This window comes from Magallana gigas, chromosome 9 (assembly GCF_963853765.1).
Source record: "Magallana gigas chromosome 9, xbMagGiga1.1, whole genome shotgun sequence".
In the NCBI taxonomy this organism is placed as follows: domain Eukaryota; kingdom Metazoa; phylum Mollusca; class Bivalvia; order Ostreida; family Ostreidae; genus Magallana; species Magallana gigas.
In genome coordinates this window covers 11,563,210-11,575,737 of record NC_088861.1, presented here as the reverse complement: position 1 = coordinate 11,575,737, position 12,528 = coordinate 11,563,210, and the positions used below count along the sequence as shown (strand labels likewise).

At 31.8% G+C, this 12,528-nt stretch overlaps 1 protein-coding gene across 2 annotated transcripts in view; it reads right to left on the bottom strand.

Annotated features, from left to right (window-relative positions):
• LOC105335934 (tubby-related protein 4) overlaps nt 1–9,946 on the bottom strand; it is an 82,327-nt gene extending 72,381 nt beyond the window's left edge. Inside the window, exons 1-3 of one of the 2 annotated variants that reach the window (XM_034479219.2) lie at nt 9,871–9,946; nt 8,807–8,905; nt 7,909–8,229 (exon numbers count right to left, since the gene is read on the bottom strand). The gene's annotated coding sequence lies outside the window, so the exon portion shown is untranslated. The remainder of the gene's footprint in view (nt 1–7,908; nt 8,230–8,806; nt 8,906–9,870) is intronic. The other variant, XM_034479223.2, reaches the window with a different exon arrangement.
• Between the last annotated feature and the right edge of the window lie 2,582 nt (nt 9,947–12,528).

Here is a 12,528-nt window from a genome sequence, read left to right as displayed (position 1 = left end):
GTAATATTGAACATCAAAATTAAAATGATTGGATTTCTGTGGGACATTAAAAATTTATCATGCTTTAAATTAGCCTATATTATGAATATTTGGTTGAGATTTTTAAGTGTCTAGTCTTCAAGTACAGTCTGTAGAAATAGTTACCCACACTTATTTTAATTACTAGATTTTGGATGATGAATGTTTTAGAACAAATTAGGAGCTGTAATAGTTGTGTTGGAGATGCTTTAATTGTAATAAATACAAAGTTCATGTACTATTCAATGACAGATTGAAAAGAGCTCTAGCTGTTATTTTTATATTTCTGTGGAGAAAACTATAATGAAGAGTCTACTACTCTGATTGAAGCTAAATAAAAAATATGATATTTGTCAATGATCAGTACAAAAAAAAGGGCTTGCAATATATTACATGTATTTAAATATGCCATATGGTACAGAAAATACTTATTTAAGAAATTAACAACGTTATTTAGTGAACATGGCGTTATGAATAGCAATTAATGCTCTGTTGGCATATTCCATGATGCGCGCTAGCGCATCATGGAAAATATGCCAGCAGAGCAGTTGCTATTCATAACGCCATGTTCACTAAATAATCGTTGTTTATTACTTATATTTGCATTTTACCACTCGCAAATACCCTATATTAGCCTTAGACCTGACATTTAGCTATTACATCAAAAGTAAACATTCAGACTGTAATGTATCTTTTTAATTCACATAGATTTATTAACAGAATCAATGATATGTTATAACAGTAATTCCTTTAAAATGTTATCAAAAACATGTTTTAATACATGTATTACATGTAAATACGTCAATTTTAATCGAGTTGGAGAAAAACACATGATGTATCGTATAGTGGTTTAAATCTATAACGTCATGGAAAAGTATATATAACGTTACACCTTTATGACGTCATAGTATACTGACAGAGCAATTGCGATTATAGAGAAATAATTGCAGCTCCTCCGCATGGGCTTACAGTGGGAAAGAACAATGGAAATGCAAATATAAAATTCATGGTTCATTGCTGATTCAGATTGCAAGTTTAGTCTTACTATTCTGTTCTTTCTATACCAGACTCTTACCAGAGATTAACAAATTAAAGTAAAAGGATGCCTGAAAATTATACGAAGTACTAATCATTTGTTGTAAACAACAGGCAAATACTTACCGGTAATTTGGACTCTATTTCAATTAACCCTTATAAAACTGTTTTATCTAAAGTTCATATCTCTATGAATTAAGGTAAGGTTTGCGGTTACAGGGAGATAACTCACACATTTTTATTGTGACGTAACACCAACTACCCTTTATTTCAGTTATGACGTCAAAATTTATATGACGTCATAATTGATTTCAGGTTTTTTTATTTCGCGGGTTTTTTTTAGTTTCAATGAAAAAATAAGAGGACACAAGCATTTTATCAATTTCCACGAAAACGAAATCCGCATCATATGGTTTTGAATAGTGTTTTAGAAACATCAGATTACACATATTCTAAGATACGTTTTTCCTGAAATCGGTGGACTTGGAAAGGTTTTAAATAAGATGTTTTCGTTTACATAATAGTAGTCCAAAATTAAGACTTTTGTTGCATTTTATTCTATTTTTAGTTAGTTCATCAGAATTCAATAAAAGTGAATCATGATGTTAATAGTGATATTATTTTCGAACATTTTAAGCATAAATAACCCCCATAATAGTCACATATAAAATGTACATATTTTCACGAAATTGTTTACATTTCATCAAAATGAAAATTGGAAATCATGAACTTTGACCTTTTGTAGTTATAAAACGGGACAGGAAAAATTCATTTGAATTTCATGAGAAAAAAGACTTTAGTATAGTGAACAAAATGGTATGTAACTTTGGTACAACCTCTAAAAAATGCAAGCCGCAAACCTTACCTTAATTGCAAGTTTAGTATACCATTCAGCAAATAAAGGCAATAATCTTATTCATCAAAATTATCAATGTGTTAAGTAATTGAGAGAGTGAATTCATCTTTGTTCTAAATCTGAAATGTTTATTCAATATTTATAAGGCAGAAACAATAACTTAAATTGCTACCATACTTGATTCTCTTTGACCTGCTTTCGGAATCTGAAATAGTATCACTGTATAGCTATTCTCAATGGATCAGTGCTACCATCAAAGGCCTGAAAAGCAGAATGGCTGCTCATGAAACAATTTTGTTACAGGGATAGGGAATTTAACGGCTAGTGTTCACAATTGCCAATCACCTGAACTTCATTGTTTCAAATACATTATAATCTAATTATGACATTAATATCATTGCATATTGAAATATGTATCATTATTAAATTTTTAATATCTTCGTCTTCAGTACGTCAAGGACATCAATAGTTTACAAAGAATCGTGGCCATTTATCACTCAAATATAAACAGAAGGAATAATTTATTTATGCATGCCAAATAGAAGGAGAGAAAAAAAAACATCATTATGTAGTGTAAAAAAAATCCATTTCTCGCACTTGAACCATGTAATCAATTTTTCTTCTGTCATCAAAACAAAACTGACAGCCATGAAATAAAATGACAGGAAGAAAAAAATAATGTCAATAGCTGTTTATACTCGGTGTAGCGTAAATGTATGAACGAAACAAATTAATACAATAAATTCTGATTTGCTTTGTTGGTTGACGCCATATATAGCTTTCGGGTCTTTTAAATCATGAAAATCTTAGAAACTATTTAATTAGCTTTATACTCTAGATAGCTCACAGCCACTGTAATGAGAGTGCATGTATCTTTTTCAAAATGTTGGTACATGTACCTACACCAGATTCCACTAGAATCAGGGCAAGACTTAAAAAACAATCTTAACGTCTTTCCAAATTGTCCACTTAAGGCTTGGTAGAAAAACCATGAAAGACCATATCAAGAGCTCCTGCTACTATTAGCTCACCCCCTTAAGAGCTATAGATCCCCCACTCAAAAGACTTTCTATATCCCTCTGATTACTGATCTATAGAGCTAGTTCACTTTTGTCATCCACTAACTAACTTAAGACACTATAAGTATCTCTTTTATGCTGGAAGCTGTGAGTAGCGGTTAATTTTATTATTTTGAAAGAAAGTATATCACATCATGGAGGTGTCATAGGATACCTCCTTAGTGGAGTAGAATTTTCTTCTGTGTACGTATTAAAAGATTTGGAACTGACAGAAAAACTGATGAAAACACTTCATTTTGATAGCACATTCAACCGTACAATCTTCACTGGATGCAATTTTCTACAGGTATTAATGTTATTCATAAAGATTCCATTTATACTTCCAGGACTACATCAGTTTTGAGATGATTTGGGGTTGGGGGGGGGGGGGTTTAGATACATTTATCTCAATCCCTCCTCATTTTTTTTATACACACAAAAATTAAAGGCTGGCTGACGTGTCAATATTCATCAGAACTTTCATACTTTTCTCCTCAGAGTCATTGTTGCATGTCTAATCCATAATCTGCGAGAATAAATTCCCCATTATATATCTTTTTCTGCGAAGACGCTACTTCAATAACTCATGAAATATTGATGAAATATGGCAGTTTTAGTGGTAAGTATGATTTCTAAGAAGAATACCAAATGGATCGTGAATTTTTGTTTTCCCTTTACAGAGATTCATAATGATTTCAGAGAGGTCGTCACCAATTCTTTGCTAATGAACCAATTATTTCAGTTATACTGAGGTTTTTATGGAAGGAAATCACAAATAAAGTTTCTGAAGTATAGTAATACAAAAAGAGTTGAATTCCAAAGCTGTGTCAGACATGAACAATTACCCTTCACTGAGATAATTCAAAACTTTTTATACATGCTTTTAAATTATATGGGAAGGTATGCCCAATAGATTTCCATCAGAAAGAAGAACCAGGTTCTTGCTACCACATATTATTTGTAGCAACCAGTATTTGTATAGAACAAATTATCAATGGTAAAGATGTTCCATCACTTTGAGGCCAATGGGGTGAGGAGGCAATTACAATATAACATTGACATACATGTAGGTCTATGGGATAAGATTACGGGAGCAGTTTTGAGATTTGTGACTCTCAGACCTAATATGGGATAAGGAGCCTGCAAGCTTAGAAGGAGACTGCAATGTGGTTACTTGATGAGAAAAAATTCTCCAAGATTTTCAAACACAGGCCTTTTGAATGACAGACATCTTTTCCAGTTTTATTTTTCCAGCCCAGCTTATGTGATGAGGAGTCTACGAGCTTATAGAGATAGTGTGGACTTTAATGGGATGTTTGCATTTATGGAAATTTTTGTGAATTTGCAATGAGTCATGTTTTCCGAAAATTCATCACAATGTAAATCATTTTGAAAAGAAGTATACATGTACCACTGTCAGTGACAATACTTTGGAACAAGGATATATATGACTAATGAGCTTGCAAATGCCTACATACATGTAAGAAAACAAGCCCATATATGTTGAGTCATGGGGGGGGGGAGGGTCAAAATTTCATCAAGGGGGTGGGAAGAAATAAGATATTTCATAATTGATTGTGGGAATGGTAAAAAAATTCACAAAAATTTATGTGACATAATTATGTATTAATGACTACGACATGGGGAAATATGCTTATAAACTACGTACAAGACTATGATGACTGCAACCTGTTTGATGAAGAACCAAGCAAACAGACACAACAAGCGCCAAGTAACCATCACCCTTCACATGTTGTCAAAGAGTCTCCAACTCTGCAATACAGAGTTTACCGACCTGAAAGTCTCATAAAGGCCAATTAATTGCTCAGTAAAGAGAACTGGAGTGGGCTTAAAGAGGGAAAAATCAATTAGTAAACAAAGAAAGCTGATGACCGAAAGAAAAACACTGTGTGCCGTTGCAGACTTCTAAAACACAATGCTAGGTAGTTAGCAGATGCTGCTTCTCTGACATGAAGCATTATGCTTCTCTGACATGGAGCATTATCAGTGACTATTTAGAGGGCTGGGTGGCCTTTTTTTAACCATATACTGTGGAATCATTAGATTTCGTGGTGGCTCAATTTTCGTGGAATTCGTGGGTACCTCTCATCAACGAATTAACATCCTCCATGAATTAATAAATTAGGGTAATAAAGTCATATTTCTTCTGTAGGTTTGAGAGAATACACGAAATTACGTCCCAACAAAGCTGTAAAATTTAAGCAATCCACGAAAATTGGCCTCCACGAAAATTAATGATTCCACAGTATTTATCTCCTTTAGATGAGGAAGGTCGGCTCTGTATGAAAAAAAAAATATTCAAACTTGAAATCTTTTAAAAATATTTGGATTTTTTTTTTTTAATTATCATGATTATTAAATAATTAATTATGGTCATAGCCCCCTATCTTATTTTTTAAAAAAATTTGGAGCTATTAAATCTGGTGAGTAGTTTGTTCACCATCATCTGGAATGGCAGATAAAATGTACCGGTAGGCTGATTGATGCAAAATCGAAGAAAAAATAAAAATATCATTGATAAATTCTTGATCATTGTTGAATCAATAAGGAAAAAACGTTATTTTTAAAATCAAATTAAATTTAAAGTAAGAGAGACACAAAAGTGCATTAATAAGTTCATGATTGCTGATGAATTAAACTGAAAAAACCCCTGAAAACTGAATTTTAGATAAAAATGGCAGTTTCATATCACTTCTTGACTGTTAAGTCCTATTGTCTTGAAGTAGAAGATTTATTTGGAAAACATTTATGTCAGTGTGGTGAGTATTATCAATGATGACTTATGAGGAAATAAATTCCAGGCTTCAATAATGGTAACAGTGGTAGCTAGATTACGTAATTTTTAGCATAACACAGTAATGGAGACAATATCAATAAAATAATAATTCAATCTCGGGCTCCATAAGCACCTTTTATTATGGGAACAGAAGCATATCTGACATTCATTAAAAAGTTAAAATGGCATTGACGGTAGAATTTATGCCACCAAAAAGTCAGTTTGATCCTACTGAGGAAATCTTGACCCTAAACTGAAAAGCAATAAATGCCATGAATTACAAAGCATCCAATGCACCAGGAACAGAATCAATGATCGAACAATGTGAATCTCGATTTTCAATGGAATACGCGACGCATGGAATTTGATATAGCCCTGTATTTCCACAGGCCCACATTTTTATTAGACATGACAGCATTGGTTTATTAAATCTGTCCATTCTGTGAATTTGAGAAACACTCTGCACCATAAAAATATTTAGAGTGTAGAATATAATGAATAATTATATTCCCCACAATGTTTGTATATCCACAAATGATTGATTTGTGCATATAAAGGTTTGATTCACGGGATTCAACAAGTTGTCAGTGATAAGTTACCCTGCAGAATAGCTTGCACTTATCATCATGCTAGACAAATCTAATATACTAGATGAAGAATTGTATGAATTATTAAACAAAATTGAAGTACCAAATATATTTCTTCAAAGAGTCTGCAGTTTTAAGCAGTTTATTTTTTTTTTTATATATATTACAAATTGAATAAAATCTGTGGTTTATATATCAAATGGAATTTAATAGCAGTTTTAATTTTTAATGTGAGCATGCATGCAAAATAGATAATGCAATTGTACCATGGTGATTTTTTATTATGAATATATACCGTAAATAAACATTCTTTGCTTTCATTTAAATGTTGTATTTTGCATAGGCAGATCAATGTTTTGTTTTTTTTATTCCAAGATGAACAAAACCCATTCAAGGATTAAAGAAAATTAAATTTTATGTGACTGAAAATTCAATTAAATGTTACTAGGTAATTGCTATTATCATACAATTAAGATTTTGATGTTGGTAATTTTTCGTACATATACTGTACTAATTAAGACTTTTCAATACCTGTAATTTTTTGTTTGCATTGTATGGAAAATAATATATTTGATTAACAAGAAGATACTCTAATAGAATAGAATAAAATAAAAAAAAAATTAAAGAAAAAATAAAGATTGCTCAAATTGATATGAATAACTTTGTGAGATTATCTCACAATCAAATTCAAAATTATATTCAATTTCTTCTCTCTGTTTAATTTACTCTATACATGCTATAAGAATAATTTTAGCAAACGTAAATTTTATATACATTACTTTTGTATACATGCATAATCTATTCCATACTGAATCAACAAGTAAATGACTCGAGCTTATATAATTATGTGACCACTGGTGACTGAGCTGATTCCGATATCATACTACTATATGATTGTTTACATATTAAAGAACTATATATGATATTAGTCAAATTTGGCCCCCATAATTCGCTATTTTTAAAATGATTCAGGTACATTAATTTGTTGTGTTATCTTATAAAAGAGTTGACATGAAATATGTTTTTCACCTATTAATTTGAATTATATGCATTCACTGGCAGTATATGACGTCAGAAGTGACGCTATTTTAATTATTCAATCAAAATCAATCAAAATTTGACACTTTCCTTACCTTTTTTCGGATGGGAAATATAGAGCGACTCTTTGAACAAGAACGAACTTTTTGTCACTTATAAGTATTGGAAAAATACATCTTTGGTGAAAATATTTTGTTTGTTCAAGCAGTCGCTCAATGTTTCCTTAAAGAAAAACTGCTTCAAAACAAGCCGTTTTATACTAAAAATGAGAAAATGGCGGGAAAAGGTAAACTTTGTAATGTCATATTTTTAAATTGTGGGCACTAAAATCAAAATGAAAATTATGAAAAAACTTCAAATGTATTTTTGTACAAATAAAACAAAGAATTACAGTAAAATGTCAATGTTCATTTTAGGGGGCCATTTTAGGCTCAAACCATATATAGTCCTTTATAGAATTTAAATTACAATATCATTTATCTACAAAAAGCACAGTACTAAAAAAGAGAAAAGCCTTACAGATCATGTATGAAAATCCTGCAGTCCTCGGTCCAATAAAAAAAATCCAGATTTTTACTCCATGTCTGGGATGCAATTCAATTAAAGGTCCCTTGCTCGCATTATGAGTCAGATCTCTGTGAGTTTGCACTAGCACGTGGTTGGTGGATCTCGAGTCAGACTATACCGTTATCGTCAATGTGTAGTACGTTTAAGGTCCATGTGCTTCTGTAGCAAGCGAAGTCTATGAATCTCTCGGCAGCGATTCTCAAAGTCATCAACCAGCAAAAATCAATAGTTTCCTCTGACTCAACATGGCCAGTGTTGCTTAAACAAGTAGAGCTGAAATGACATTGTTACCAATCATTGGTTGGGGGGCAAAAAGGAAAAAAAACACATCACTACTCCAAATCTTTATTATAAACATGAGTTTGATGCAATATGGTCCAGTAGAGGCAGTGTATTCAGATATATGCTTGGAGTAAGGTTTTGGATGTGTAAATCAAGCAATTAATTTCCTGACCAGTATGATATTATCTTTTCAGATATCAGGGAACTCAATCTGATGGAAAAAAGACAAGGAAAACATCTTGTCACTTGATTTTAAGCCATTTCACTAGCTTTTCCTTGGTATTAAGTTTACCTTCTCTCCAATTCATCATCTTGAGAGATTTGTTGAATAAAAAATATTTCATTTATATCAATTTTTCATCTTTTCGCTTAATCTATTTTAGAGTTATTAAAAATGCAACAGTTTTAAAGTATGTAGATTATTAATTCATATAATGATCAACTGAGAGAGAGAGAGAGAGAGAGAGAGTCTTTGAAAGGATATGGATTTTTTCCCAACCTCTTTCATTTAGAATATGCAATGGCAAGCAATCCAACTGATTGATATTCTAACTTGGGATGTACATACCAATCGGGTTGAAATCCATGAAGTTAATTTTCTTTTTTCCTCTCAAATTTGTCTTGATTTTTTTTTCTTTCACCATTGGAAATTGAACCTGAAAATGAACTTTAAAAAAGTGAAATGCATTATTGAGTAATAATCTATTACAAGTAAAAAACAAAAAAACCCAATAATTAAAATCTTGCTGTAAACAAATAGAGGAAATCTTAAATCTTTCTCATGTTTATTATCACTAATTAACGTAAAAAGTCACTAATTAAACTAAAAAGTCATGCATCAAAGCCTGAGTCATTTTCTTTGATAATATCAAACAGTGTATTATAGCCATCTTTCTAACATTTGATGTGACAATGTGCACTTTATGGTTAAAAGTGCATCAATTAGAATATATTTTGTCAGAAGGAAATGATTCTTACTACTTGACACAATACTGAGTTCGCTACCCTAGCTACCTACTCTCGTGCAGAGAGAGAGAGAGAGAGAGAGAGAGAGAGAGATAAAGCTTCTGACCAGAACAAAAGTCAAGATTAGGCTAGAGGAAAAGGAGACAGTTATATTTATACAATTTACAAAATGACAAAACTATCATTAGAGTAGCTTCAACATGTTCAAAGTATATGTAAATATTGAACCAATCCCAATACAAGGAGTAAAATCTTACAGTGTTAATGGCATTATACAGATGACCTATGAAAACAAAAGTGATTATTAGCATATAAAAATCAATTTGTACCCTGCTGAGCAAACATGTTGAATAAACTCATAAGCCTAGGCAATTCAAAATATAGCATAAAAGTACATGAACCAGCTTTTAATAGTTCATTTAGTTGAGAAAATAGCGACTATAAACTGATCAACTAGATCAGCCACAGTAAATAGTCTCATGTTTAGACCTTAATTGACCCTAGTGTTCTGAAACTCTTAGAAGAAAAAAAAATCAATATTCATCACTTCTCATCAATATGATCCATCACTATAAGAGTGCCGTTATGGGAGTCCCTAAAGATACGGATCATGAAATACCGCTATTATTTCAGACCGATTTGTTCTACATGAACTACGAGATATACCTCAAGCTTCATCTTGGTGTCCGAGTGCAGAGAGATTATTCCTGAAATTATCTGGCTTCCAGGACAGGAAGAGGAGTCTGTAAAATATGAATGCTTTGCAGAATTTGTCTCATTCAGAGGGCATAAATGTAAAATCAGGGACATAAATTATATATTATCTTACAAATGTTCTGCAGCGATAGGTTTATTTTGGGACATTGTTTTACTTGTTGCGTCAAATCCTGTGAATAATTTGCATTAGGGGAATGATATACTACTTTTACTACGAATTACAATAAACAGTTTAAACCTACAATGATATTAAATGTAAGAATGAAATACAATATCATTATGTAATTTACCAATCCAGTACTGCATACATTTTAAGAATTAAAAGTTGCACTTTGAAAAGGAAAGGATGATGATGATGATGATGATGATGATGATGATGATGATGATGATGATGATAACAATATTCAAGCAAGAGCAACAACCTTATACTTGTTAACGGATAAAGAAATTAATTAACACATTAATTTGTTCTCTTTCAAAGATGTTCTTTGTTATGAATTTAAGGTCTGAATGTTAAAATAATAACATTATTGAAAGGAATATAGATGTAAAGAATGCCCGACTGACATAGAGTAGTGCAAGTAGTCATTAAAACACAACAGCACTAATAATACACATATAGTGAATTCTATTATTTTATGAATGACCCGGCCCTCTTATAAAAAGTAAACTCTAGTACACAATCATGAGGCCCCATGCCGTTTTTCTTAAAGTTAACGTTAACGTTAGTCATCAGCTGTTACTACCAATTTTTAATTCTTCAGGTTCATTAAAGCCAATTAAACATTGTTACATAGGGTTAAATTACAGCATTCAGCAATTTGTCTGTCTCAAGTATTGCAAACGAACTGTATACAGTACAGGCCTATGTTTTCATTGTACCTTCTGTATACAACTTCACTTACTTCTTCCATTTTTCCGATGCAACTGCTGCTGTACAGTGAAGAGTGTATTCAAAGGAAGATAACTCCTGCACCCTCCTCCTTTTTTTTGGGGGGGGGGGGGGTAATAAATTTGCTCTGTTTATAGTGTAACATTTTAGTGCTACATTTTATGCAAATTGTACATCGCTAAAATTCGCTTTTTAGAGATTGTACATGAATCTCTCTGTATAAAACAGTGTACTTGCAAATATCTCATACAAAAGCAATTGGTTTTTTTACGCTTACGTGTATGGTCTTATTGAAATTGATTAAAAGTTAAAATCTAAATTGAAGTTAGCATAATTGGGCCCTCAATATCTACCTCTTTGTTACCCGTCAACTAAGTATTAGTATAAGATCATATGAAGAGAAATATATTCGTTACGAAGACTATGGAAATAATATATATATACTGTTATCGGTAAAGGGTTCAGTTACCGAATTTTCTTCAAGTTGAATTGAGAAAATTAATTAATAGAAAAAATAGTGACATACTTTTGGTATGTCCCTGTATGTCTAGATCAGACCCATTTACAGCCATTGTATTTGATTTAAAGAAAAAGAAAATTGGCGGATAAAGAAAATTACAAGTTGTATGGATTAAATTGCTATTTATTTACATAATTTGAATATGAACATGAGACAGAAATAAACTTTGTCATTTCAATTTATACATTTTCTCTCCGTTTATACGACCTAAACTAACTATTTTTGCATGAAAATCAGTTCTTCTTTCTATATACATAGAGCGATTCATTCGTAAATAAAAAATGCACACTGCCTGTATACTTGTCCAAGTTCAAGCGCTGATCCAGATGGGAAGATGGGGGTCCGACCCCCCTGGAAAATTCAAAGTATTTAAATTCACAATATTTGTAATTTTTCAGAAAATAAGCCTTGGACACTCACCCCACCCCTCCAAATTAAACTGCGTACTTAAATATGATCAAAAGGGCATGGTCGCGATTTTGGTAAAATTTTATTTTTCTGTTTTATATTTTGCAATGCTTTAGGAATGCATTTCTAATAATCAAATGAAGTTTTGGTGCCACTCACTGTCGTTGAATTTAAAGCAATATACAGGGCTCACAATTCTTCGTCATGTAAACAAGGCTCGTGCCCTGTTTTGTTTACATATGTCGAATATACCGGTGAAAAATCTTGTTGGTTTGTCTATCTTATAATTCATTTTAAGCATAAATAAACAGTTCCTAACGATTAATACATTCATTTTAGGTCTTTTTGATTTTTCACTTCAACATTCAAAATGTAAACAATTAAACACTTTGTTTACATAGGGAAGAATTGCAAGCTCTGTAACTCGTTTATAACTCATCAAATGACACTAAAATTGTGGTTGCCTATTAAAATGCCTCACTGAAGCATTGTAAACATTAAAATCGAAAAACAAATCTTTGACCAAAATCGTGACCATGCCCCTTTAAAGGGGCATGGTCACGATTTTGGTCAAAATTTTTTTTTCCGATTTTAATGTTTACAATGCTTCAGAAACTTAAAGGCATTTTTAATAGCCAACCAAAATTTGAGTGTAATTCGTTGAGTTATATAAACGAGTTACAGAGCTTGCAATTCTTTGCTGTGTAAAGGTTTTGTTTTAATTTTGAATGTTGAAGTAAAAATCCCAGTTTTAGACCTAGTGTGCTTTACAAAATTTAGATTATAA